This window comes from Amblyomma americanum, chromosome 11 (genome assembly GCF_052857255.1).
Source record: "Amblyomma americanum isolate KBUSLIRL-KWMA chromosome 11, ASM5285725v1, whole genome shotgun sequence".
NCBI lineage: Eukaryota > Metazoa > Arthropoda > Arachnida > Ixodida > Ixodidae > Amblyomma > Amblyomma americanum.
The window spans coordinates 127170593-127198313 of NC_135507.1; the positions used below are offsets into that span (position 1 = coordinate 127170593).

The window sequence follows — 27721 nt, forward strand, 5'->3', positions numbered from 1 at the left end:
TTGTCACCTTCATTTCCACATCAGTGAGGTTGAATTCCCCCGGATCGTAGGATTGTCGAATAAAATTTGCTACTGCATTAGGGTTATTGCCTGATTTGGCTTGTATTATGATCGCTTTCTTTTGAGTAGTGGGGGCCTGTACCATGTTTGGCGGTGCATGAGTGTCTGTTGTGGCTAGTGGTGTGGTTATTTTGTTGTTGTAAGCATTGATGCTGTTGAGTGCTCCCAGAAGTTCTGAATTTTTTAATGCCGCAGCAAGTAGTGCCTTCTTGATGTTTTGGAATGCCTGCAGCAGTTATTTGTCCTTTTTTTAATGCCCTGGTGCTGGCTAGAGAGCAGGGCCTCCATGAATGCTGTCTCGTTTTCTGCTATGTATTCTGTAAGCATGTCGTTGTCGGTTGGCAGTGTAAAACTGTCGGGTGTTGGGGCGCGTTGTTCAGTGGGAGGTGGAGAGGCCGGGCTTGTGGCCACTGAAGGGGCATTGTTTTCCTCGTCTTCGCCGCCCGAGTCGTCATAGGGACAGTGGGAATCTCGTTAATCCATTCATGCGCGTCAATAATTAGATGACGAGGCATTTGGCTATTTTTTTTTGCGGTCCTCCCCACCTCCCGCCACTGCCATCTCGAAGTCCCTAAGGCCTGTCTGGCCTTATCGTCGTACGATCGTGGTGGGGACTTCGGATAGACAGTTGCGCCGCGTTAGCCGAATCAGTTCAAGCAATTTAGCGTAGGAAGTGGCGGATTAGCGGATTCCCACTGTATTGTAAGCGCAGTGGTACTCGTGTTAGCAGTAGCGCGGGACTGCAGCCGGAAGGAGAGTCATCAGCGTACTATAGTACACGTCATCCGCTGGTGTACGCGGAAGCACCTGATACTCCCCTCCAAACAGCGGACGGTTAGTATTTTTATATCTTGATTGGAACACCCCAGCATCTTTAAAGATTTTACTGATTCTTCGGCCCAAATCCCCCTATAGCTTAAGGTCAAAGAGGTCACTATCGGTGTGCAATTATATTCTTTAGCTATCTGGTTGACTATTTCGTGCATCATGTATTTTGCTACTTTACTTTGATGAGCTTGGGATAATGAAATCCCGCCACCAACCACCTGGACGTCTAGCACCATGACCTGTTCATCCCTTATGATGACGAGGTCCGGTTTCCGGTCCCCTAATGATGTGGCATAGATGGGCTCTTCAAGTACTTGGTAGCCGCGCTTGCGGAGGCCACCAGCCAGATATGTTGCCAAAGCGTTGTGTCGATGAATACGGGCCCAGTAAGTTCGGGGGCATTTTTGTAGAATATGGGTTAGAGTTTCAGATGTTTTGCACCCCGCTCTGCATTCTTTTGGGACCCCCTGTCCTATCTTCGTGCGGGTCAGGTTCGGCATAGCGTTGTATCGCACCTTCACCGCATCGATGAAGGTGTGACCACGAAGGAGCCTGGTGCCCTCAGAAATCCACGCCGAGGAGCTTGGGGCAGAGGAGGCTCCCTGCAGAGGGGATCCATCATTACTATTGTAAAGGGAGGAGGTCCAATAACTATTGTGGGCTTTTAGTGAGTCAATCAGTGTGCCGTTTTTGAGGCACAACTTGTCTGCTTGCTGCTTTGTTTTAGATATTCCAGCTGTGCAGCCTCGCGGCAGACATCACTGGTGGAATTAGCAAGGCGGGCAATACGCTTGCTGCGTTTATACGGGATTGAGGTTCTAAGACAAGGTATGCCGAACCCCCCTTGCCTCACAGGGGCATAGAATGCCCCCAGTGAAAAGTCGTGGGGAAGACGGAGCCATTGCCTGACGGCTGAGCGGAAAAGTTTATCGCATTTTACTAGAAGGTTGGCCGAGATGGGCCCCAAACCAGTTTATGGATGATACGGGGGATCAAGTAAAACTTCAAAGCAACCAGGCGTTGCTGGGGCTTCAGTGGAGCCTTGGTCAGTCTTAATAGGTAGTTTTTCAACTCCGGAACCATAGGGGCGGTCTCCATTCCAGTGGGTGTAAACATCAAGCCCAAGTATCGCCATGATGTTGAGGCCGAAGCTTGAGGGATCCTTTCGCCAGCGACGAAGAACTCTTGGCTCTCGGAAATCTTCGTGTTTTTGCTCTTAGCATCAGCGATCACAGACACGGCAAGGCATTTCTTTGGGTTGAGCCTCAGCGCCCTTTCCGCAAGGTATGTGTCCAGGCTGTATAGCTGCGTCTGGAGACCGCGAGGAGATGTCGCGAACAAGACCAGGTCATCAGCAAAAGCCATAGCGCTGATCTTAAACTCCCAACTCCTGAAGGCGACGCCCTCTTGAAGGTTCCGAAGCCAATGGTCTAGTATCAGGTTGAGTAATAGGGGAGACAAAGGGTCACCCTGTCTCACACCACGGGAAGGATGAACTGTATGTGTCATGCCGCTGTAGGTGAGAACCGTTGTCGCTGACCTGTAGAAGCTCTCGATGTATGCGACGAAGTCTTCGGCCATTCCTTTACGTCGGAGGCCTTCCAGGATGGCATCAATGGTGACGCTGTCAAAGGCCTTCGCCACATCGAGAGTGGCCATATGCAGGTGCCGGTACCATCGTCTCGCCTCGTAGAGAACTCCGGCCAGCGAAAAGACGTTCTCAGCACAGCCGTCCACAGGTAGGAAGGCTCGCTGTCGGAAGTCAAAATCAATTGTTCCCAAGAGACGATAGGCCAGAACCTTATGGAATAGTCGGACTAACACCGAAGAGATGGTAATTGGTCGAAAGTCCTAAGGGTCGGATGCTCCAGCCTTCTTGGGTACGAAAATCGTGCGGGCTCCGGATAGGCACACAGGCAGCCTCCCACGGAGCATGAAGAGGGTGAGAAGGACCTTCACTACAGATGTTGGCACGGCCCGTAGGTCCCCAGGTCTGAAGCCGTCTGGCCCCGCCGCTGTGCTTAGAGGAGGTAAACACTTTTTTATTTCTTTAGATGATATTGGGCGCAAAGGAGTCTTCTCAGGATCCGGAGTAAAGTTGTCTACACGCAAGGGCGGTAGCATACTTGGTCGTTCCATAATCTCTGCCCATGCCGCCAAAAAGGAAATGGGGTCTTCAACTTTGGTCTCCATTTCTCCGTCTAATATATTCCGTACACAAGCACTCTGATTCTTCCTAAAGAGTGCTTGCGTCTTCGCATACTCTCGTCTCCGTCTTTTGCGTTTCCCAACCGGTTGAGTCGTTTGCCGGTCAGCCATACTGGAAGAATTTCTTGGCTGATCCTTGTAGAAATTATTTCTGATGTAGTTGTTGCATATCAACATTAACATGATCTAGATAGAGCTTGGCGATAGTTCTAAGTTCCGAAGCATTAAAAGCCCGCGGGCACTGTTTAGTAATCAGTTTTCGAAGTTCATCGAGCAGTTCATCCCTTGCTGTCTTAGCAGGAATGGCCGAGAATTCACTTCTCCCATCAACGTCACAAAATTCATCTTCATCATTCCCCCCTCCCTCACCGGCTGCAGCCAACCCTCTTATTCCTTATTTCATCAACTGGTTTCCTATATGCCTCAGCCCTTCTATGGGATTTAATACCGTCAAATGTCCGTTCTTTAAATCGCTCATGAAGCAGTTGATTGATGTTTAGAACCGGTCCAGTGGATCTTAATTCCACCTCAGCCTTAGCGAGAAGGAAATTATCTTCCTTCGTCCATCTAGGTTTGACACGGGCAATAACAATATCAGCACTATAGTTGTCAAAGTGCGCCAGATTGCGGTGCGGACTTAATCCGACTTTTGTTTTGTATGTGTTGCCACAGTCAATACATGTATTGTGTGATTGATATGGTACACAAGAGTTCTTTTTACCCCGGGGTTCGGAATCAGAAGAGTGAGAAGTGGGTTGATCACGCGCTGCGACACTTCGAACCGGACAAGGCCGACCTTGTTGGATAGTTGCCAGATCAACGGAGCTCGACGAAGAGGACGATGGAGAATCACGATGGGAAGGCGGCCTGGACCTCGCCTTCCCCACGCCACCAGTCCGCAACGGCCTGGACCTCGCCGCGGGCTGCTTCATTGGAGTCGCACGTTTCCGAGCGCGACGAACCATGTGGGGAACGAAATCATCATCACCAACCCCCGAGCTCCCCGGTCTAGCATCGGAATACCCTCCCCCTCCCCCCAGCAACGTCTGCCGGGGCGGGAGCAGAAAAAGGGAGGGGAGGGCATCGGCCTCCCCCCCAAAGGTAGCAGCTCCGCCACCAAGAGGGCGCTTCGATCGAGCACCCGAGGCCCCCCCCCCCCCCGTGGGGACCCCAGATGTGACCACAGCACCTCGTTCAAGTTGGGCAGTAGCGCGCCGACTCACCGATGCCACAGGACTATTCAAGCCGCCGTCCCGGGCCTCGGTTCGCGCTTCCGCAACCAACGGGTGAGCGCAGAGGAACTCAGCAGGCTGCGGAGCACCAGGCCCACTAACCACAGATACCGGAGTATTACTGACACAGACGTTAGAGGCGGCCCCCGGTTCCATGGCAAGTAAACCTGGTGACGCAACAGGTTCCCCTGTTTCACCAACAGGATCCATCTCATCCACGAGCGTATCTGCAATGGCAGACAAACCCCCAATGGGGGGGTGGTATCGTCGTTTGTTGGGATATTCCCCTCAACCACAACAGGGCAGGGCACAGACACCTGCACCATAGATGCCTTCTCATCCTTTTGATAGACATGATGGAACTTGGCTCATGCATTTTGTACATCAGAGATGCCTTCTCATCCCCTTTGATAAAAGTGCTGGAACTTGGCTCATGCATTGTGTGCAGGGAGACAGGCTCATTTTGATCACCCCTGTCCCTTGCTAGCTGGGCAGAAATCATTGAGGTTGAAGTCTTGGCTATTTCAGGAGGCTGTGAAGCTGTTGCTGAAGTCACAGCGCTTTGGAATTTGAGGCCCTTATGCATTTTTCCATGATGCACTTTCAATCCAAAGTAAGTCTTAAACGATTTGCCACAGAGCTGACAAGCTCTGGGCGAGGTGGGATCTGGAGCCTCCATTCCACCAGAGTCCCCACGACTGGGCCCCGCGCCACGGGAAAGTGGGGTGGCCGCCTCTCGGCAGCCACTTCTGAGTTTTATGTATTTTCTGTAGCGCCACTTGCTTTAGGAACCTAAGGGTTGCTAGCCCCAAGGCTCCGTATTTGCCCTCTCAGGATGTATGGGACCTGTGCCAGAGTAGGGACTTAACACCCAGGTTCCCCTTCCTGTTCTTTAGCCCCAGTTTCCTGGGTTACCAGCTGGTACCTGGACTTGGGCCGATGGTCTCACCCAGAGGTCCGGAGGCGAACAGGGCATCAGGGCCGCTGGAATTGACCCTGGAGTGGAGATGTGATCCGCCACCAGCCATAGTCATTGTTACTCCCGCCGTTTATCTGCGCTTTTTTTAATTTCTTCACGTTGACATTCAGAGCACTGGGCAGAAATCACATTGCGTCAGCACCAATGCTGGCCCTCGCAATGCTTTGTTTTACTTAGACAGTCGGATTCCCCCGGTCCGTGCCAGTTCTGAGTTGGCTGTTTTCTGCCGGCCGAAGCAAGAACCTCGGGCACAAAGCCCCCGGAACAAGCACAGCTGTGGCTTTCCACAGGAAGGTCCCGACGCTGGCCCGGGCTCGGCCGCACCGCTTTTGACGGTGGCGAGCCTCGCCCAGTCCCGGTGCAGTGCCATTCCTGCTTCTGGACCCCAGCCCGACCGGCTCAGCCCTCAGAGCCAATCCTTCTCCCAAGGTTACGGATCCGTTTTGCCGACTTCCCTTAACTACATTGGTCTAGAGACTAGAGGCTGTTCACCTTGGAGACCTGCTGCGGATATGGGTACGGTCCGGCACGAAAATCACACTCCCTCACTCGGATTTTCAAGGGCCGACAGGAGCGCACCGGACAGCGCAAGAGCCGCACTGCTCTACGGAGCCACCGTCCCTATCTCGGGGTGAACCCATTCCGGGGACTCGATCTCCTTACAGAGAAAACTCTTCCCGGGGCTCCCATCGGCGTCTCCGAGCTGGTTTGCGTTGCCGCACTGGGCCCCGAAGGACCGATCTCCGTAGCCGGGTTCGGGACTGTTAACCCGATTCCCTTTCGGTTGCAGCGGGGCGTCTCCGATTCGACAGACAGAGCTGCACAAACGCGCCCGCTTCTGAAAGGATTTCTCCTTTCCCTAAGGACCGACTGACCCATGTTCAACTGCTGTTCACATGGAACCCTTCTCCACTTCAGTCCTCAAGGTTCTCACTTGAGTATTTGCTACTACCACCAAGATCTGCACCAGCGGCGGCTCCAGGCGGGCTCGCGCCCGACACCTTCAACGCCCACCGCTGCGGCCCTCCTACTCGTCGCGGCTTAGCACCCCCACTGTTCGTGCTACTCTGCCAGCGACGGCCGGGGATAGGCGCGACGCTAGAGCGCCATCCATTTTCGGGGCTAGTTGCTTCGGCAGGTAAGTTGTTACACACTCCTTAGCGGATTTCGACTTCCATGGCCACCGTCCTGCTGTCTTAAGCAACCAACACCCTTCATGGGTTCTCATGAGCGTCGGACTCGGGCGCCTTACCCCGGCGTTTGGTTCATCCCACAGCGCCAGTTCTGCTTACCAAAAGTGGCCCACTTGGCACTCTCATCGCAGCGGGAGGCCTCAACCCAGAAGGCCTCCCGTACACCCATTGAAAGTTTGAGAACAGGTTGATGACGTTTCGACCCCAATGCCTCTAATCATTCGCTTTACCAGGTGTGACTGCTCTCCCATCGAGCGCCAGCTATCCTGAGGGAAACTTCGGAGGGAACCAGCTACTAGATGGTTCGATTGGTCTTTCGCCCCTATACCCGGATCGGACGATCGATTTGCACGTCAGAATCGCTTCGGACCTCCACCAGTTTCCTCTGGCCTCGTCCTGCCCGGGCATAGTTCACCATCTTTCGGGTGCCAACGTGTGCGCTCTAGCTCCGCCCCGGCGACAAGTGAGCGCCTTGGACGGGCCGTTGCTGCGCCCGAACCCCTGTGCTGTCCGGGATCGCAACGCGGCCCGCGAAGGGCCTTCACGTTTCATTGCGCCATTGGGTTTCGAGAGACCCATTGACTCGCGCACATGTTAGACTCCTTGGTCCGTGTTTCAAGAAGGGTCGGGTGGGTTACCGACCTACTCGCCGCAAACCACGATAGCGCCTCCACGGGAGAACTCGCCGCTCGCCCGGCTCCTCGCCGCCAGCCCGCCGCCACGGGACCAACCCGGACCACAAGAGGCGACAAGCTTGCCCAGCGGGTCCTCCGCTCCGATTCCAGAGGGCGTCATCGTTCGGGCCTCCCGACAGCCGGGAGAAGCCCATGGGGCCTGGACGGGGTGACGAACTCTTCGTGCACGGCAAGGTATAACTCCCGCGAACCGTCCCCGAGGAGACGAGCAGGGCACCTCCAGAGCCGGACTCAAAGTCGTACTTTTCCCATTGACCCGCGTCCGTCGCAGCGTTCTACCGGCGGTGGAAAGTGCGCACCCCGGAGACCGCGTCCGCGCACTGGCAGCCGGAACAGCCCCCCGAGAGGAGCCGTTTACCCGACGCCGCCAGCTCGGCAGTCGTCCGGAGACTGAATCCCACCGCTTTCGAGCTTCGAGGGCCCACCCGTTTTACTCTAAGCGGTTTCACGTACTCTTGAACTCTCTCTTCAAAGTTCTTCTCAACTTTCCCTCACGGTACTTGTTGACTATCGGTCTCTCGGTCGTATTTAGCCTTAGATGGAGTTTACCACCCACTTAGGGCTGCACTCTCAAGCAACCCGACTCACGGGAGGCTTCGTGCCGGGCGCGCAATGGCGGAGACGGGCCTGGCACCCACTCTGGGACAAGTCCCTGTCAGGGGGACTTGCACCGTCGCAAACTCCCGGGAACGTTGCCTCCCATACACCACATTTCCCGACCGCCTGAAAGGACGGGGGATTCGGTGCTGGCCTAGGTCCCGTTTCGCTCGCAGCTACTCGGTTAATCCCTGTTGGTTTCTTTTCCTCCGCTTAGTGATATGCTTCAATTCAGCGGGTTGTCTCGCCTGATCTGAGGTCGACACAGATGTGCGCTCTCGCGTTCGATTCCGGCGCGGTCCAGCGCGCGCGCGCGTCCTTCCCCTATCGTCCGGCCGACGCCTTCCGCCCATTCCCCGCTCACAGTCAGCAGCGCCCTCGGCGACTGCGAGCGAGACTGGAAGGCGCCGCTGGCCGGCGCTCGGGACCGCGCGCATGCGGTTTGCGCGGATAACGCAGAGAGTTTCGAGCCCCCGAACGCCGCGGCCGAATTTTTTTCTGCCGCACCTCTCTTTCCCTCGAGAGAGCGACCTCGGCCTGGCGTAGGGGCATCGTCAAGTTTTGCGTCGCCCCCACCCCAACTGGAGTGGCCCAGTTTTTCTCGGGGCAGACATTGCGAAGCACTTAGACCGACGGCGGACTGCGCTCGCAACGAGATCGCGTCCGTTCGACCCTTACTCGACTTCGCGCCCGTTCGAGAAGGCGGTCCCTTTGCATCGGGTCCGGGGGGACCCCTTCGTCACCGCGCCACGGCGCGCCTCTGCGCCTCGCCCGAAACTGCCGCGCACGAAACGCTTCCGCGCGCGTGTCGCCTCCCCGCACCCCGCACGAGATCTCCCTTCTCGCGCGGGCGTGCCCGGACAGGGCGCTCCCGTCTCTGCGTTTCTCGCAGCAGTTCGGCTACACGTGCGCGGGCCAGCGGGCAACGCTTTGCCGCCCGTCCACACGGCCTCGTCTCCCGTCGGGACCGCGCTTTCCCTGCAGGTAATCCCTTCCTGCGGCGGTCGCCTTCGGAGGCCAGACGGTCTACGGCTAGCAGCCGCCGTCCCGCGTTACGTCGTCTGCGCAGGGCGACCCGACTCGGCCGCTTGGAGCGCGGCTGAAGGGTTCGACCCACTCTCCTCTTTCGCAAAGTCTTTCGAGGGATCTTCGGCGTTTCGTACAGAGCCGTCCTCTTTGCCGACACGGTCAAAAAGAGTCGCCGGCCGCGCCATCCCCGGGCGCCGGCGTCTCTCTTGATATATGATCCGACCCTCAGACAGACGAACCCAAGGGAAGACCCAAGGGCGCAATGTGCGTTCGAAGAATCAGTGCTCCGTGTGTCCTGCAATCCACACCAAGTCTCGCAGCTGGCTGCGTTCTTCATCGACCCGAGAACCGAGTGATCCACCGCTTAGAGTCGTGCATTTGGTTTGTTCAATTCCGTACAGTACAACCAGGGTTTTAGGCACCGGACTCCTCCCCTGGCCTGCCCGACTGCAGTTTCGTCCGACAATTCCACGTTCCAGCAGCCGTCCGTTCGGCATGCTTGCGCGGTGCCTCAAAGCCGAGGCGAGCAAGGTCTCTTCGAAGCTTGTGTGCGACAATGGCTTGCGCGTCGCTAGAGACGACGAGGCATTTGGCAACCCTAAGGCAGACATGCACGGAGCTCTCAAGTTCCGGTCTTCGCTGGTGCCGTTTTTTTTGCTGTTCACGGTTTGCTGTTCAGCCCGTTTTCTTTAAGCGGTCGCACGGGTCCGACGACCATCGGTTCACCAGGAAGCACACCGGTAGCTTCGTCATCAATTGGGCAATAACACAGAGCTTTTGCGCCGTTCCCCGAGCACGTTTGTTCTGCCGTTGTGTTCGCAGCGACGTCACCCCCGGACTCCCATGCAGCGGTAGCTCTGTGTGGACGGTTCTTTGCCGCCCACCGCTGCGCCCTCTTTGGGGAAGGGGTCATCTTTAGCTCAGAAATGCCCCTCGAGTCCGCCGCCCCAAGGTTGCGCCCTCGTGCTGCGCCCTATCCGACCATTTCGCCACATCATTGCTTCGCTTAAGAGACAGGCAACGCCTAGCCGTGGCTACGCAGCGCGTACTTGGACAGCCGCCAGACGGGCGTTCTTCAGACTACTCCCGCAACAGGAGTCCACCGGCCACAGTGCCATGGACGGCGTTTCGGTATCGCACCGGCAGACTACTCGAAGGCTGGGAAGGACGAAGCAGCAGGAGAACCCCGCTGCCGCAGGTGCGTTCAAAATGCGGGATTATAACCCCTCGTCCCTTTTTTCCCTGTGCCTCCTTTCGCCCCGCCGGCACGGCTTCAGACATCGCGCCCGCACTGCGAGACCTCTTGCGGCGGCCGTTCCTTATAAGTACTGGGCCGCACGCGTCCCGCCGCCCGCGCGTTGTTGCGAAGAGTTACTTTTCCGGAGCCGGCGAGCCGCGTTTCCTCTCGTACTCCGCAGCAGCCGCCGCTGTTCCCTTGGCGGCGGGCAAGCCTTTCCCTCGGCCAGCCTACCGACTCCGTCGCGACTCTCATGAGCCAGCGAGCCGCGTTTCCTCTCGTACTCCGCAGCAGCCGCCGCCGTTCCCTTGGCGGCGGGCCGGCGTTTCCCTCGGCCGGCCTACCGACTCGGTCGCAACTCTAACGAGAGCCAGCGAGCTGCGGTTCCTTTCGTACTTCGCAGCAGCCGCCGCCGTTCCCTTGGCAGCGGGCCGGCCTTTTCCCTCGGCCAGCCTACCGGCTACGTTCGAGTCTCTCCGACAACGAGTGTCGAAGAACGAAAGCCCACCAGATTGGTGCGTTACGCCGTTCGAACCCACGGAAGCAGTCCGTCCGACATTCCCTTGGTGACGGACCTCCGCTGGGCGTAACAATTTTTGCAGAGATGCGGCATCAGAATCTCGCAACTCCGCGGTTGAGGCCTTCCCCCGCTTATAAGCGGGGGCGGCGCCGGGTGTGACAAGCACAATCCGGTAATGAACCTTCCGCAGGTTCGCCTACGGAAACCTTGTTACGACTTTTACTTCCTCTAAATGATCAAGTTTGGTCATCTTTCCAATAAACCGGCGAAACCGAAAGGCCGCGCCGGACATCGGTCCGAAGACCTCACTAAATCATTCAATCGGTAGTAGCGATGGGCGGTGTGTACAAAGGGCAGGGACGTAATCAACGCGAGCTTATGACTCGCGTATGACTCGTTCAAGGGGAACAATTGCAAGCCCCTATCCCAATCACGAAGGAAGTTCCACGGGTTACCCAGTCTTTTCAGACAGAGATAAAGACACGCTGCTTCCTTCAGTGTAGCGCGCGTGCGGCCCCGGACATCGAAGGGCATCACAGACCTGTTATTGCTCTGTTTCGTGCGGCTAGGAGCCGCTTGTCCCTCTAAGAAGGTTGTTAGGTGCTGGGAACCCCGCACCCATTTAATAGGCTAGAGTCTCGTTCGTTATCGGAATTAACCAGACAAATCGCTCCACCAACTAAGAACGGCCATGCACCACCATCCACCGAACCAAGAAAGAGCTCTCAATCTGTCAATCCTCCCAGTGTCCGGGCCGGGTAAGTTTTCCCGTGTTGAGTCAAATTAAGCCGCAGGCTCTATTCCTGGTGGTGCCCTTCCGTCAATTCCTTTAAGTTTCAGCTTTGCAACCAAACTTCGCCCGGAACCCAACTACTTTGGTTTCCCGGAAGCTGCCCGCCGAGTCATTTGAGTAACTCAGGCGGATCGCTGGTTGGCATCGTTTATGGTCAGAACTAGGGCGGTATCTGATCGCCTTCGAACCTCTGACTTTCGTTCTTGATCAAAGAAAACATTGTTGGCAAATGCTTTCGCAGTAGTTCGTCTTGCGACGGTCGAAGAATTTCACCTCTAGCGCCGCAATACGAATGCCCCCGTCTGTCCCTTTTAATCATTACACCGTATTCCAAAAACCAACAGAACAGAAACGGGGTCTTTTTCTATTATTCCATGCAAGTTTATTCAGGCGACTCACCTGCGTTGAGCACTCTAATTTTTTCAAAGTAAAAGCGCAGGCCTCCTCGAGACGCACCAATGAAGGGCACCAAGAGAGGACCGGCATGATGTTCAGTCCGAGCCGCCGCATCGGGTAGATGCACTACTCGTCTGGAACTGAGATCCAACTACGAGCTTTTTAACCGCAGCAGCTTTAGTATACGCTATTGGAGCTGGAATTACCGCGGCTGCTGGCACCAGACTTGCCCTCCAATTGATCCTCGTTAAAGGATTTAGAGTGTACTCATTTCAATTACGGGGCCTCAAAAGAGTCCCGTATTGTTATTTTTCGTCACTACCTCCCTGTGCCGGGAGTGGGTAATCTGCGCGCCTGCTGCCTTCCTTGGATGTGGTAGCCGTTTCTCAGGCTCGCTCTCCGGAATCGAACCCTGATTCTCCGTTACCCGTAACAACCATGGTAGGCAAGTAACTTACCATCGAAAGTTGATAAGGCAGACACTTGAAAGAAACGTCGCCGGCTCATGGCCATGCGATCAGCACAAAGTTATCCAGAGTCACCACACAGTACGGGCAGAACCCGATGGGTCTTGGTCTAATAAAAGCGCCCGACAGCCAAAGGCCTTCAGGCTCAATGCATGTATTAGCTCTAGAATTGCCACAGTTGTCCGAGTAGAAAGAAACGATCTAAGGAACCATAACTGATTTAATGAGCCATTCGCGGTTTCGCCTTATTTCGGCATGTACTTAGACATGCATGGCTTAAACTTTGAGACAAGCATATGATTACTGGCAGGATCAACCAGGTAGATGCATAGGCAAACCCTTGTCGCTCCTCAAGGGAGCCCTGTCGCGGCCGATCGTGGCCCCGCTCACCCCTCGGCGCCCGACGCGCATCTTTTTCGCGGCAGCTCTCGCTGCCCGTGCATCGTTCGAGCTCGCTGCGGCATCCGACCCGAAGGCACGGTTATCACCGCGCGGCAAGAGAGCACGCGTCCTTAGGCAAAGCATTTGTAACGCGCCCACCAGTGCGCACGCGGCCGCTAGGGCCGCGGCGTTCAGGTACTGGACGGCGCTTGCTGCGCAGCCGAGACGGCCTAGCCGCCAGACGACGGGACACGCCCGCGTCTTCGGCGCAGTCGCACGGAATCGAGTCCGGGTAGCACGGAACACACCTCGTAACACGTGGGAACAGCGTCGTCCGACAACCAGCCCCTATCGCAGACGCGGATGAGGCTGCAGACGAATGCCGTGGGGCCCACGGGACGGGGACACGCTGGGCACGAGGCCGCATATCAAGACCCGTACGGCGCGCGCGCGCTCGGGTGCACGCCACCGACTGCGCCACAAGGACTCCCATATAGTAGCAGCGATAAGTACCCAGACCTCCGTGGGTTGGTAAGTGGCCGTACTCGTGCCGATCTCGCCGCTATTTTTGCGCAAATCGTGCGCGCCCATCGGGCGGCATCGCGGCGCGCGCGTTTCGCGGCGCCCCGCGCGAGCCGAACTCGTGGACTTTGCCGTGGCGCTTTCGGCCCCTCTGTCGGTACCGCGGTTCCGCCGCGGGACCTGGCCAAATCGCGGGCGCGGCAGCGCGGCCGGCATCGCGGCGCACCACACGATCCATACTCGTGGACTTTGCCGCCGCGCTAAACGCCGTACTCGAGGCGCTTTCGGGGCAAGCGTCGCACAAATCGTGCGCGAACTCGTGCAAATTCCATGGGCCGAGGTCGACAAATGCACAAATGCGCCTCCGGGGCGACGAGAGGCGCGTTTCGGACTTCGCCGACGAAGCGCGCACTCTACGCCTCCGCGTCTGCAGCGGCGGTATGACCCCCTTATATATGCAGCGATAAGTACCCAGATCTGCGCGGGTCAGCCGGGGCGGCGTCCCTTGAACTGCAATAACTCCGCCGGGCGACGCACTAGAGCGGAGCAAAAGGTATCAAATTCTTCGTCTTTCCATGGGCTACACGCTGTTGTAAAAATTGTACGGCCCCGCCTAACGGAACGAACGCGAAGTTTGTAAATGTCGTTGAACACTGCCCGAGCCAGACAGCCTAAACGCCCGTATCTTCGGATAGATATAAAGCACAGAGGCGAAGAGGGTGGCAAAAGCTTCGCGATTTCGCGCCAAGTAAGCCGATGCCAAATTCGCACGCCTCCTATGCCTGATACGGCCGCAAAAAATTCCCAAACGTTACCGGGGCGAGGAACCCTTTGTGCAGGGGCGAGCGCTTATCGCTTGTATCTTTCGATGGTGCAAGAAGAGAGAGACGAATGTGGCACCAAACGATTTGCCGCTCCGAGACCTATCCTGCGATGGAAAAGTCGTGCGCCTCCGATTTGCGGGAGAGCGGCAAAAACTTGAACTCTATCGCGTCCGCCCCAGGCGGAAAGTGAACACTATATATAGGAAGGAAGTAGCAGATACAATCAGAGGCACTCAATGTCAAAGAGGTGTAAATGGCCGATACAATCGATAAAACTGTAAGGGGTGAAGATAAAACAAGATAAACCTCAACAAATGACAAGCCATGGTGTAAAGAACCATAAAAACCCTAGGACACGTGAATAACACGTACAATGCCATGAATAACAAAAACCGAATACAATCAACAGGTGGAAGGCATCTGAAGGTGACAAGGATTTAAGCAGTGTGAACAAAATTTAACAACTGACATGCGCTTGATCGCCACCATCCCAAACTCCAATCGTGTAACTACTACTGTATGGATCCAATTGTGTTTGACTCTCATGGCATTATACCGATCATTAATAATTTAAAACAAACATCTTCTAGCGGAATCGATGGCATTAATAGCAAATTTCTTCGGAATACTGTTGAATATACCTCTATCATTTTGGAAAGCATATTCTCACAGTCGTACCATGATGGCGTACTACCCGAGGACTGGAAAACTGCTAAGGTCATACCTGTACATAAAGCCGGTGACAAACAGAACCCATCGAACTATCGACCCATCTCTCTCACATCAATACCCTGCAAAATAATGGAACATATAATTCTCACTCACCTTGTTAATTTTCTTGAAGATAATAGCTTCTTTTCTCTGACTCAGCATGGCTTTCGGAAAGGTTTCTCCTGTGAAACCCAATTACTTTCCTTTACTAATGATCTGCACTTCTACTTAGACTCCGCGTTTTCCACAGACTGCATATTTCTCGACTTCGCTAAGGCATTCGATAAAGTTAACCATTCATTACTTTTATATAAACTCAGCATTCTAAATATTGACCCTTCTGTTCTAAACTGGATTGCCGCGTTTCTTTTTTCTCGCCTTCAGTTTGTGCATGCTAATGACACTAATTCTTCTACCGTGCCAGTTGGTTCTGGGGTTCCTCAGGATCTGTCCTTGGCCCTTTACTGTTCCTGATTTATATTAATGATCTGCCTGCTACTGTTAACTCTAGGATTTGTTTGTTTGCCGACGACTGCGTGATTTACCGTAAAATAACTAACGATTCCGATATTCGCTCTCTCCAGGTCGATCTTAATAACATACTAGACTGGTGTCATAATTGGAAAATGGAACTAAATATTAAAAAATGCAAATCTATGAGAGTTTCACGTTCAAATACTACTTGTCCTCCTTATTTTCTTCACAGTCATCCCCTTGAAAGCGTAAGATCGTACCGGTATCTTGGCATACATATAACTAACACCCTGTCCTGGAAACTTCATATAGAACATATAGCATCTAAAGCAAACAAAACGCTTGGTTATCTTCGAAGAAATTTTACACTTGCTCCATCTTCATTAAAATCATTATTATACATGACCTACGTACGACCGCAAATGGAATACGCTTCATCTATATGGGACCCTGGACAGGTCTCACTGACACAGGTTCTGGAAACTGTCCAGAATCGTGCAACTAGATTCATTTTAGGCAATTACCATCGTACATCTAGCGTCACCCAAATGAAAAAGTCTTTAAACCTCCTGCCCATAGCTACCCGCCGTAAGCACTTCCGCATCTGCCTATTCCATAAGATTTTCTACTCCAATTTTCAACTTCGCTCTCGATGGATTCAACCAGCACCGTTCATTTCTCACCGTCGTGATCATCAACACAAGGTCACAGTGCCTCATTGTAACACAGTGACATGTGCGCAATCATATTTTCCGCTAACTTCTAAAGAATGGAATTCCCTACCCGCATCATTAACTAGCATCACTGATTCAACTCAATTTAGAAGAATACTTACCACTCTGATTACATAATGATCGCTTTTATATTTTATTGGAGTGTTGTGTTCTTCACGTATTAGTATTGTTCTTAAACTATTTTATTAATCTGTTCCGTGTTCATTTTGCTCACTTCTTTTTATCCTGCCTCCGTTGTTTTATAGTTTTGTATGAATTGTGCTTTGTTTATTTTTCTTGTTAACAACTGCCCTTCCCCTCTGAAATGTACTTTGTACCTTGAGGGTATCACAAATAAATAAATAAATAAATAAACCAGGCACATAACTCACACATTCATCCGTTTTCTTTTTTCTTTTCTTGAGAGGTACGCCACTTCTTTTTCTGATAAAACTACAGATGGCGCAGTGACGCAGGTGTATTTATTGGATTTTATGATGAAGGCTTCCCTAGTTATTTGATCCGAGTGGCTTCCTATGATTTTGCAGTTTTCAAATTCAGGATGACAAGCACTGCAAATGTCTGTACAAGGCTTTCTCGAGTTACTTTCAAGGTACCTCTCCTCAACCTACTGTGCATGAAACGAGCACATTTACCTCCAAAAATCTGGAATACCCATAGGATCATGTTTAGCACCCATACTCAGTGACATTTTTCTGGCGTCTACAGACAGGACCTTGGCTTCCATCCTTCGCAGCTCATCTGTTATAAGGACGTTTCGGTATGTCGGTGATTTTCTCGTGGTCATAAATACCCACAAGCAGGCGTTCCACTCAGACCTTCAGAATATTTTGCATACTTTCACTTCGACCATGTTCCCTCTAATCGTAACTCACCAGGTGCCAGTAGACAGCACTATCAGATTTCTTGACATCAAGCTGGAATTCCAGGGCCATCACATTAGTTGGAGCTATGAAACACGTAATAAGAAACCGGTGATTCATTATCATTCAGCGAAATTAGTGAAGAGAGCAATCGCGAGTCTTTGCATGTCTAACGCGCTCAAGAGATCATGTCCTCACAGCATGCTTTCCAGCTTTGACACACAACGCAAATAGGTTATTAGGGGCAGGCTATCCCAATCACCTGTTAATCTCCGTCGCCCAGAAGCTTCAAAAGCGGATGAAAGGAAAAGAAAGGATAAATGAAGGAGGTAGAGACAAAGAAAAAAAGAAACAAAAAGTCGCAGTGATCCCTTATCTCCACGCTCTGTCCCATAATCTGAAAAAGGTCATGAATAAAGCAAAGGTGAAGATGGTGTTTTCAGCTCCGGAAAAGCTTGCAAATATCTGCAACCGCGTTAACCCTCCTTCCAAGACAGCAAGAACATGCAGCAAAAAACATCGTAAACAATTCGTACCGTGTCAGAAGGAAGTAATTTATTCAATACCTTTAACTTGCGGAGACAAATATATTGGTCAGACGGGCACATGTAGTAATGACCGATTGCGGGAACATAATAAAGATGTGGAAAAGGGGGTAAAAGGACATATAGCAGCCCACATAGGAATTTGCAGTGCTTGTCATCCTGAATTTGAAAACTGCAAAATCATAGGAAACCACTCGGATCAAATAACTAGGGAAGTGATGGAAGCCTTCAACATAAAATCCAATAAATACACCTGCATCAGTGCGCCATCTGTAGCTTTATCAGAAAAAGAAGTGGCGTACCTCTCAAGAAAAGAAAAAAGAAAACGGATGAATGTGTGAGTTATGTGCCTGGTTATCCGTTTCAAGCGCATGTCTGTTGTTAAATTTTGTTCACACTGCTTAAATCCTTGTCACCTTCACATGCCTTCAACCTGTTGATTGTATTCGGTTTTTTGTTATTCATGGCACTGTACGTGTTATTTACGTGTCTTAGCGTTTTTATGGTTCTTTACACCATGGCTTGTCATCTGTTGAGTTTTACCTTGTTTTATCTTCACCCCTTACGGTTTTATCGATTTTATCGGCCATTTACACCTCTTTGACGTTGACTGCCTCTGATTGTATCTGCTACTTCCTTCCTATATATAGTGTTCACTTTCCGCTTAATAAAATCAGCTGTAAGTCAGCGCTCGTGTCGTCGGTTCTTCTCTTGGTCCCTGTCCTGTGTGCGCTGTTTTTTCTAGAATGACTACCTACCAACTCGCCCAGTCTTCCACATTGGTCTGTTCTGATATTTTTTGTTTTTTTTTCTACGCACGCATTCAGTTTCTATAGTTAATGTTTGATTTGGGTTCTCTTGCACTGTCCTTTTCTGTGTTTTTTTAGACGTGTTTTCTGAGTAATAAGAATGGAATGAACGTTTATACTTGAAAGTTGTGCTCTACAAACATTGTGGTCATTATAACTTGTATCTGTGTGTGTATATAAGTGCTCCTTGCTGTTGCGTTCGAGTGGTGCATAGGGCCCAGTGAGGCGGATTGATTTTCGCCGTTCGTCTGCCCTCTGCACCAAGGCACCGTGTTGTCGGACTTTCGTGAATAAATAAAGAAAATCTAAAAAAATACGCGTTGCCCTCTACACTACTCCAGCATCCGGAGACTTGGTGTGTTTCTCGCAAGCGAACTAATTGTGGTCAACAAATGTTAAGCTACAGGTTGCCGAAGTCACTATATGACATTGCTCGATGTGACATCGACGTGCTCACTTGTTTTTTTTTGTTTTTTTTTGAGAAACCTGCCTGAGATATTTTTGTGCGCCTCTATGTCTTTCTGTAATAAGCGGTGTACGGCGTTTTCTTTTTCTTTTACTGTTGCAATTGTATCTTTTTGGGTTTCTTGTTTTGGATTTGTTTTAACCCTGGTTCATTTATAAGCATTCACTTCTGCCCTGCTGCAGCCTCTGTAACGGCACTGTGGTCGGTCAAGCTGACCCTGAGAAGCTTTTTCCCCTTGTATCTTTCACAACAATTGTATCTCCTTGTGTGTGGAAATAAATTCAAACTCAAACTCGTCCGCCTGCTTCTTCACTAGTCGAAGATAGAGGCGTTCAGGCGGTCGCGCCTGGGGCGGACGCGATAGAGTTCAAGTTTTTGCCGCTCTCCCGCAAATCGGAGGCGCACGACTTTTCCATCGCAGGATAGGTCTCGGAGCGGCAAATCGTTTGGTGCCACATTCGCCTCGCTCTTCTTGCCCCATCGAAAGATACAAGCGATAAGCGCTCGCCCCTGCACAAAGTGTTCCTCGCCCCGGTAACGTTTGGGAATTTTTGGCGGCCGTATCAGGCCTCGGAGGAGTGCGAATTTGGCATCGGCTTACTTGGCGCGAAAGCACGAAGCTTTTGCCACCCTCTTCGCCTCTGTGCTTTATATCTATCCGAAGATACGGGCGTTTAGGCTGTCTGGCTCGGGCAGTGTTCAACGACATTTACAAACTTCGCGCTCGTTCCGTTAGGCGGGGCCGTACAATTTTTAAAACAGCGTGTAGCCCTTGGAAAGACGAAGAATTTGATACCTTTTGCTCCGCTCTAGTGCGTCGCCCGGCGGAGTTATAGCAGTTCAAGAGAGGCCGCCCCGGCTGACCCGCGCAGATCTGGGTACTTATCGCTGCATATATAAGGGGGTCATACCGCCGCTGCAGACGCGGAGGCGTAGAGTGCGCGCTTCGTCGGCGAAGTCCGAAACGCGCCTCTCGACGCCCCGGAGGCGCATTTGTGCATTTGGCGACCTCGGCCCATGGAATTTGCATGAGTTCGCGCACGATTTGTGCGACGCTTGCCCCGAAAGCGCCTCGAGTACGGCGTTTAGCGCGGCGGCAAAGTCCACGAGTATGCATCGTGTGGTGCGCCGCGATGCCGGCCGCGCTGCCGCGCCCACGATTTGGCCAGGTCCCGCGGCGGAACCGCGGTACCGACAGAGGGGCCGATAGCGCCACGGCAAAGTCCACGAGTTCGGCTCGCGCAGGGCGCCGCGAAACGCGCGCGCCGCGATGCCGCCGATGGGTGCCGCACGATTTGCGCGGCTCTTGCGGCGAAGGCGCCTCGAGCACGGCGCCAAGCGCCACGGCAAAGTCCACGAGTTCGGCTCGCGCGGGGCGCCGCGAAACGCGCGCGCCGCGATGCCGCCAAATGGGCGCGCACGATTTGAGCAAAAATAGCGGCGAGATCGGCACGAGTACGGTCACTTACCAACCCACGGAGGCCTGGGTACTTATCGCTGCTACTATATGGGGGTCCTTGTGGCGCAGTCGGTGGCGTGCACCCGAGCGCGCGCGCGCCGGACGGGTCTTGATATGCGGCCTCGTGCCCAGCGTGTCCCCGTCCCGTGGGCCCCACGGCATTCGTCTGCAGCCTCATCCGCGTCTGCGATAGGGGCTGGTTGTCGGACGACGCTGTTCCCACGTGTTACGAAGTGTGTTCCGTGCTACCCGGACTCGATTCCTTGCGACTGCGCCGAAGACGCGGGCGTGTCCCGTCGTCTGGCGGCTAGGCCGTCTCGGCTGCGCAGCAAGCGCCGTCCAGTGCCTGAACGCCGCGCCCCTAGCGGCCGCGTGCGCACTGGTGGGCGCGTTACAAATGCTTTGCCTAAGGACGCGTGCTCTCTTGCCGCGCGGTGATAACCGGGCCTTCGGGTCGGATGCCGCAGCGAGCTCGAACGATGCACGGGCAGCGAGAGCTGCCGCGAAAAAGATGCGCGTCGGGCGCCGAGGGGTGAGCGGGGCCACAATCGGCCGCGACAGGGCTCCCTTGAGGAGCGACAAGGGTTTGCCTATGCATCTACCTGGTTGATCCTGCCAGTAATCATATGCTTGTCTCAAAGTTTAAGCCATGCATGTCTAAGTACATGCCGAAATAAGGCGAAACCGCGAATGGCTCATTAAATCAGTTATGGTTCCTTAGATCGTTTCTTTCTACTCGGACAACTGTGGCAATTCTAGAGCTAATACATGCATTGAGCCTGAAGGCCTTTGGCTGTCGGGCGCTTTTATTAGACCAAGACCCATCGGGTTCTGCCCGTACTGTGTGGTGACTCTGGATAACTTTGTGCTGATCGCATGGCCATGAGCCGGCGACGTTTCTTTCAAGTGTCTGCCTTATCAACTTTCGATGGTAAGTTACTTGCCTACCATGGTTGTTACGGGTAACGGAGAATCAGGGTTCGATTCCGGAGAGCGAGCCTGAGAAACGGCTACCACATCCAAGGAAGGCAGCAGGCGCGCAGATTACCCACTCCCGGCACAGGGAGGTAGTGACGAAAAATAACAATACGGGACTCTTTTGAGGCCCCGTAATTGAAATGAGTACACTCTAAATCCTTTAACGAGGATCAATTGGAGGGCAAGTCTGGTGCCAGCAGCCGCGGTAATTCCAGCTCCAATAGCGTATACTAAAGCTGCTGCGGTTAAAAAGCTCGTAGTTGGATCTCAGTTCCAGACGAGTAGTGCATCTACCCGATGCGGCGGCTCGGACTGAACATCATGCCGGTCCTCTCTTGGTGCCCTTCATTGGTGCATCTCGAGGAGGCCTGCGCTTTTACTTTGAAAAAATTAGAGTGCTACGCAGGTGAGTCGCCTGAATAAACTTGCATGGAATAATAGAACAAGACCCCGTTTCTGTTCTGTTGGTTTTTGGAATACGGGGTAATGATTAAAAGGGACAGACGGGGGCATTCGTATTGCGGCGCTAGAGGTGAAATTCTTGGCCCGTCGCAAGACGAACTACTGTGAAAGCATTTGCCAACGATGTTTTCTTTGATCAAGAACGAAAGTCAGAGGTTCGAAGGCGATCAGATACCGCCCTAGTTCTGACCATAAACGATGCCAACCAGCGATCCGCCTGAGTTACTCAAATGACTCGGCGGGCAGCTTCCGGGAAACCAAAGTAGTTGGGTTCCGGGCGAAGTTTGGTTGCAAAGCTGAAACTTAAAGGAATTGACGGAAGGGCACCACCAGGAGTGGAGCCTGCGGCTTAATTTGACTCAACACGGGAAAACTTACCCGGCCCGGACACTGGGAGGATTGACAGATTGAGAGCTCTTTCTTGATTCGGTGGATGGTGGTGCATGGCCGTTCTTAGTTGGTGGAGCGATTTGTCTGGTTAATTCCGATAACGAACGAGACTCTAGCCTATTAAATAGGTGCGGGGTTCCCAGCACCTAACAACCTTCTTAGAGGGACAAGCGGCTCCTAGCCGCACGAAACAGAGCAATAACAGGTCTGTGATGCCCTTCGATGTCCGGGGCCGCACGCGCGCTACACTGAAGCAAGCAGCGTGTCTTTATCCCTGTCTGAAAAGACTGGGTAACCCGTGGAACTTCCTTCGTGATTGGGATAGGGGCTTGCAATTGTTCCCCTTGAACGAGGAATTCCCAGTAAGCGCGAGTCATAAGCTCGCGTTGATTACGTCCCTGCCCTTTGTACACACCGCCCGTCGCTACTACCGATTGAATGATTTAGTGAGGTCTTCGGACCGATGTCCGGCGCGGCCTTTCGGTTTCGCCGGTTTTTTGGAAAGATGACCAAACTTGATCATTTAGAGGAAGTAAAAGTCGTAACAAGGTTTCCGTAGGCGAACCTGCGGAAGGTTCATTACCGGATTGTGCGTGTCACACCCGGCGCCGCCCCCGCTTATAAGCGGGGGAAGGCCTCAACCGCGGAGTTGCGAGATTCTGATGCCAGATCTCTGCAAAAATTGTTACGCCCAGCGGAGGTCCGTCACCAAGGGAATGTCGGACGGACTGCTTCCGTGGGTTCGAACGGCGTAACGCACCAATCTGGTGGGCTTTCGTTCTTCGACACTCGTTGTCGGAGAGACTCGAACGTAGCCGGTAGGCTGGCCGAGGGAAAAGGCCGGCCCGCTGCCAAGGGAACGGCGGCGGCTGCTGCGAAGTACGAAAGGAACCGCAGCTCGCTGGCTCTCGTTAGAGTTGCGACCGAGTCGGTAGGCCGTCCGAGGGAAAGGCCGGCCCGCCGCCAAGGGAACGGCGGCGGCTGCTGCGGAGTACGAGAGGAAACGCGGCTCGCTGGCTCATGAGAGTCGCGACGGAGTCGGTAGGCTGGCCGAGGGAAAGGCTTGCCCGCCGCCAAGGGAACAGCGGCGGCTGCTGCGGAGTACGAGAGGAAACGCGGCTCGCCGGCTCCGGAAAAGTAACTCTTCGCAAAAACGCGCGGGCGGCGGGACGCGTGCGGCCCAGTACTTATAAGGAACGGCCGCCGCAAGAGGTCTCGCAGTGCGGGCGCGATGTCTGAAGCCGTGCCGGCGGGGCGAAAGGAGGCACAGGGAAAAAAGGGACGAGGGGTTATAATCCCGCATTTTGAACGCACCTGCGGCAGCGGGGTTCTCCTGCTGCTTCCCAGCCTTCGAGTAGTCTGCCGGTGCGATACCGAAACGCCGTCCATGGCACTGTGGCCGGTGGACTCCTGTTGCGGGAGTAGTCTGACGAACGCCCGTCTGGCGGCTGTCCAAGTACGCGCTGCGTAGCCACGGCTAGGCAGTGCCTGTCTCTTAAGCGAAGCAATGATGTGGCGAAATGGTCGGATAGGGCGCAGCACGAGGGCGCACCCTTGGGGCGGCGGACTCGAGGGGCATTTCTGAGCTAAAGATGACCCCTTCCCCAAAGAGGGCGCAGCGGTGGGCGGCAAAGAACCGTCCACACAGAGCTACCGCTGCATGGGAGTCCGGGGGTGACGTCGCTGCGAACACAACGGCAGAACAAACGTGCTCGGGGAACGGCGCAAAAGCTCTGTGTTATTGCCCAATTGATGACGAAGCTACCGGTGTGCTTCCTGGTGAACCGATGGTCGTCGGACCCGTGCGACCGCTTAAAGAAAACGGGCTGAACAGCAAACCGTGAACAGCAAAAAAAACGGCACCAGCGAAGACCGGAACTTGAGAGCTCCGTGCATGTCTGCCTTAGGGTTGCCAAATGCCTCGTCGTCTCTAGCGACGCGCAAGCCATTGTCGCACACAAGCTTCGAAGAGACCTTGCTCGCCTCGGCTTTGAGGCACCGCGCAAGCATGCCGAACGGACGGCTGCTGGAACGTGGAATTGTCGGACGAAACTGCAGTCGGGGAGGCCAGGGGAGGAGCCCGGTGCCTAAAGCCCTGGTTGTACTGTACGGAATTGAACAAACCAAATGCACGACTCTAAGCGGTGGATCACTCGGTTCTCGGGTCGATGAAGAACGCAGCCAGCTGCGAGACTTGGTGTGAATTGCTGGACACACTGAGCACTGATTCTTCGAACGCACATTGCGCCCTTGGGTCTTCCCTTTGGTTCGTCTGTCTGAGGGTCGGATCATATATCAAGAGAGACGCCGGCGCCCGGGGATGTCGCGGCCGGCGACTCGTTTTTACCGTGTCGGCAAAGAGGACGGCTCTGTACGAAACGCCGAAGATCCCTCGAAAGACTTTGCGAAAGAGGAGAGTGGGTCGAACCCTTCAGCCGCGCTCCAAGCGGCCGAGTCGGGTCGCCTTGCGCAGACGACGTAACGCGGGACGGCGGTTGCTAGCCGTAGAGCGTCTGGCCTCCGAAGGCGACCGCCGCAGGAAAAAATTACCTGGAGAGAAAGCGTGGTCCCGACGGGAGACGAGGCCGTGTGGACGGGCGGCAAAGCGTTGCCCGCTGGCCCGCGTACGTGTAGCCGAACTGCTGCGAGAAACGCAGAGACGGGAGCGCCCTGTCCGGGCACGCCCGCGCGAGAAGGGAGATCTCGTGCGGGGTGCGGGGAGGCGACAGGCGCGCGGAAGCGTTTCGTGCGCGGCAGTTTCGGGCGAGGCGCAGAGGCGCGCCGTGGCGCGGTGACGAAGGGGTCCCCCCGGACCCGATGCAAAGGGACCGCCTCCTCGAACGGGCGCGAAGTCGAGTAAGGGTCGAACGGACACGATCTCGTTGCGAGCGCAGTCCGCCGTCGGTCTAAATGCTTCGCAATGTCTGCCCCGAGAAAAACTGGGCCACTCCAGTTGGGGCGGGGGCGACGCAAAACTTGACGATGCCCCTACGCCAGGCCGAGGTCGCTCTCTCGAGGGAAAGAGAGGTGCGGCAGAAAAAAATTCGGCCGCGGCGGTCGGGGGCTCGAAACTCTCTGCGTTATCCGCGCAAACCGCATGCGCGCGGTCCCGAGCGCCGGATAGCGGCGCCTTCCAGTCTCGCTCGCAGTCGCCGAGGGTGCTGCCGACTGTGAGCGGGGAATGGGCGGAAGGCGTCGGCCGGACGATTGGGGAAGGACGCGCGCGCGCGCTGGACCGCGCTGGAATCGAACGCGAGAGCGCACATCTGTGTCGACCTCAGATCAGGCGAGACAACCCGCTGAATTGAAGCATATCACTAAGCGGAGGAAAAGAAACCAACAGGGATTAACCGAGTAGCTGCGAGCGAAACGGGACCTAGCCCAGCACCGAATCCCCCGTCCTTGCAGGCGGTCGGGAAATGTGGTGTATGGGAGGCAACGTTCCCGGGAGTTTGCGACGGTGCAAGTCCCCCTGACAGGGGCTTGTCCTAGAGTGGGTGCCAGGCCCGTCTCCGCGTTGCGCGCCCGGCACAAAGCCTCCCGTGAGTCGGGTTGCTTGAGAGTGCAGCCCTAAGTGGGTGGTAAACTCCATCTAAGGCTAAATACGACCGAGAGACCGATAGTCAACAAGTACCGTGCGGGAAAGTTGAGAAGAACTTTGAAGAGAGAGTTCAAAAGTACGTGAAACCGCTTAGAGTAAAACGGGTGGGCCCTCGAAGCTCGAAAGCGGTGGGATTCAGTCTCCGGACGACTGCCGAGCTGGCGGCGTCGGGTAAACGGCTCCTCTCGGGGGGCTGTTCCGGCTGCCAGAGCGCGGACGCGGTCTCCGGGGTGCGCACTTTCCACCGCCGGTAGAACGCCGCGACGGACGCGGGTCAATGGGAAAAGTACGACTTTGAGTCCGGCTCTGGAGGTGCCCTGCTCGTCCCCTCGGGGACGGTTCGCGGGAGTTATACCTTGCCGTGCACGAAGAGTTCGTCACCCCGTCCAGGCCCCATGGGCTTCTCCCGGCTGTCGGGAGGCCCGAACGATAACGCCCTCTGGAATCGGAGCGGAGGACCCGCTGGGCAAGCTTGTCGCCTCTTGTTGTCCGGGTTGGTCCCGTGGCGGCGAGCTGGCGGCGAGGAGCCGGGCGAGCGGCGAGTTCTCCCGTGGAGGCGCTATCGTGGTTTGCGGCGAGTAGGTCGGTAACCCACCCGACCCGTCTTGAAACACGGACCAAGGAGTCTAACATGTGCGCGAGTCAATGGGTCTCTCGAAACCCAATGGCGCAATGAAACGGGAAGGCCCTTCGCGGGCCGCGTTGCGATCCCGGACAGCACAGGGGTTCGGGCGCAGCAACGGCCCGTCCAAGGCGCTCACTTGTCGCCGGGGCGGAGCTAGAGCGCACACGTTGGCACCCGAAAGATGGTGAACTATGCCTGGGCAGGACGAGGCCAGAGGAAACTGGTGGAGGTACGAAGCGATTCTGACGTGCAAATCGATCGTCCGATCCGGGTACAGGGGCGAAAGACCAATCGAACCATCTAGTAGCCGGTTCCCTCCGAAGTTTCCCTCAGGATAGCTGGCGCTCGATGGGAGAGCAGTCACACCTGGTAAAGCGAATGATTAGAGGCATTGGGGTCGAAACGTCATCAACCTGTTCTCAAACTTTCAATGGGTGTACGGGAGGCCTTCTGGGTTGAGGCCTCCCGCTGCGATGAGAATGCCAAGTGGGCCACTTTTGGTAAGCAGAACTGGCGCTGTGGGATGAACCAAACGCCGGGGTAAGGCGCCCGAGTCGGGACGCTCATGAGAACCCATGAAGGGTGTTGGTTGCTTAAGACAGCAGGACGGTGGCCATGGAAGTCGGAATCCGCTAAGGAGTGTGTAACAACTCACCTGCCGAAGCAACTAGCCCCGAAAATGGATGGCGCTCTAGCGTCGCGCCTATCCCCGGCCGTCGCTGGCAGAGTAGCACGAACAGTGGGGGTGCTAAGCCGCGACGAGTAGGAGGGCCGCAGCGGTGGGCGTTGAAGGTGTCGGGCGCGAGCCCGCCTGGAGCCGCCGCTGGTGCAGATCTTGGTGGTAGTAGCAAATACTCAAGTGAGAACCTTGAGGACTGAAGTGGAGAAGGGTTCCATGTGAACAGCAGTTGAACATGGGTCAGTCGGTCCTTAGGGAAAGGAGAAATCCTTTCAGAAGCGGGCGCGTTTGTGCAGCTCTGTCTGTCGAATCGGAGACGCCCCGCTGCAACCGAAAGGGAATCGGGTTAACAGTCCCGAACCCGGCTACGGAGATCGGTCCTTCGGGGCCCAGTGCGGCAACGCAAACCAACTCGGAGACGCCGATGGGAGCCCCGGGAAGAGTTTTCTTTTCTCTGTAAGGAGATCGAGTCCCTGGAATGGGTTCACCCCGAGATAGGGACGGTGGCTCCGTAGAGCAGTGCGGCTCTTGCGCTGTCCGGTGCGCTCCTGTCGGCCCTTGAAAATCCGAGTGAGGGAGTGTGACTTTCGTGCCGGACCGTACCCATATCCGCAGCAGGTCTCCAAGGTGAACAGCCTCTAGTCTCTAGACCAATGTAGGTAAGGGAAGTCGGCAAAACGGATCCGTAACCTTGGGAAAAGGATTGGCTCTGAGGGCTGAGCCGGTCGGGCTGGGGTCCAGAAGCAGGAATGGCACTGCACCGGGACTGGGCGAGGCTCGCCGCCGTCAAAAGCGGTGCGGCCGAGCCCGGACCAGCGTCGGGACCTTCCTGTGGAAAGCCACAGCTGTGCTTGTTCCGGGGGCTTCGTGCCCGAGGTTCTTGCTTCGGCCGGCAGAAAACAGCCAACTCAGAACTGGCACGGACCGGGGGAATCCGACTGTCTAATTAAAACAAAGCATTGCG

The 27721-nt window shown here is 54.8% G+C and overlaps 4 non-coding genes and 2 pseudogenes across 4 annotated transcripts; 3 read left to right on the top strand and 3 right to left on the bottom strand.

Moving 5' to 3' along the window:
* Positions 1 to 5782: 5782 nt before the first annotated feature.
* LOC144111642 (large subunit ribosomal RNA) lies at positions 5783 to 8031 on the bottom strand (annotated as a pseudogene).
* Positions 8032 to 9040: 1009 nt separating this feature from the next.
* Positions 9041 to 9193, bottom strand: LOC144111678 (5.8S ribosomal RNA). The gene has a single exon (XR_013310136.1). It is a non-coding gene; the product is annotated as a 5.8S ribosomal RNA (ribosomal RNA).
* A 1558-nt stretch (positions 9194 to 10751) lies between these two features.
* Positions 10752 to 12557, bottom strand: LOC144111590 (small subunit ribosomal RNA). Its single transcript, XR_013310117.1, has one exon. It is a non-coding gene; the product is annotated as a small subunit ribosomal RNA (ribosomal RNA).
* Positions 12558 to 20621: 8064 nt separating this feature from the next.
* Positions 20622 to 22434, top strand: LOC144111587 (small subunit ribosomal RNA). Its single transcript, XR_013310113.1, has one exon. It is a non-coding gene; the product is annotated as a small subunit ribosomal RNA (ribosomal RNA).
* Positions 22435 to 23985: 1551 nt separating this feature from the next.
* On the top strand, positions 23986 to 24138 carry LOC144111681 (5.8S ribosomal RNA). Its single transcript, XR_013310139.1, has one exon. It is a non-coding gene; the product is annotated as a 5.8S ribosomal RNA (ribosomal RNA).
* Positions 24139 to 25147: 1009 nt separating this feature from the next.
* Positions 25148 to 27401, top strand: LOC144111636 (large subunit ribosomal RNA; annotated as a pseudogene).
* Positions 27402 to 27721: the final 320 nt, after the last annotated feature.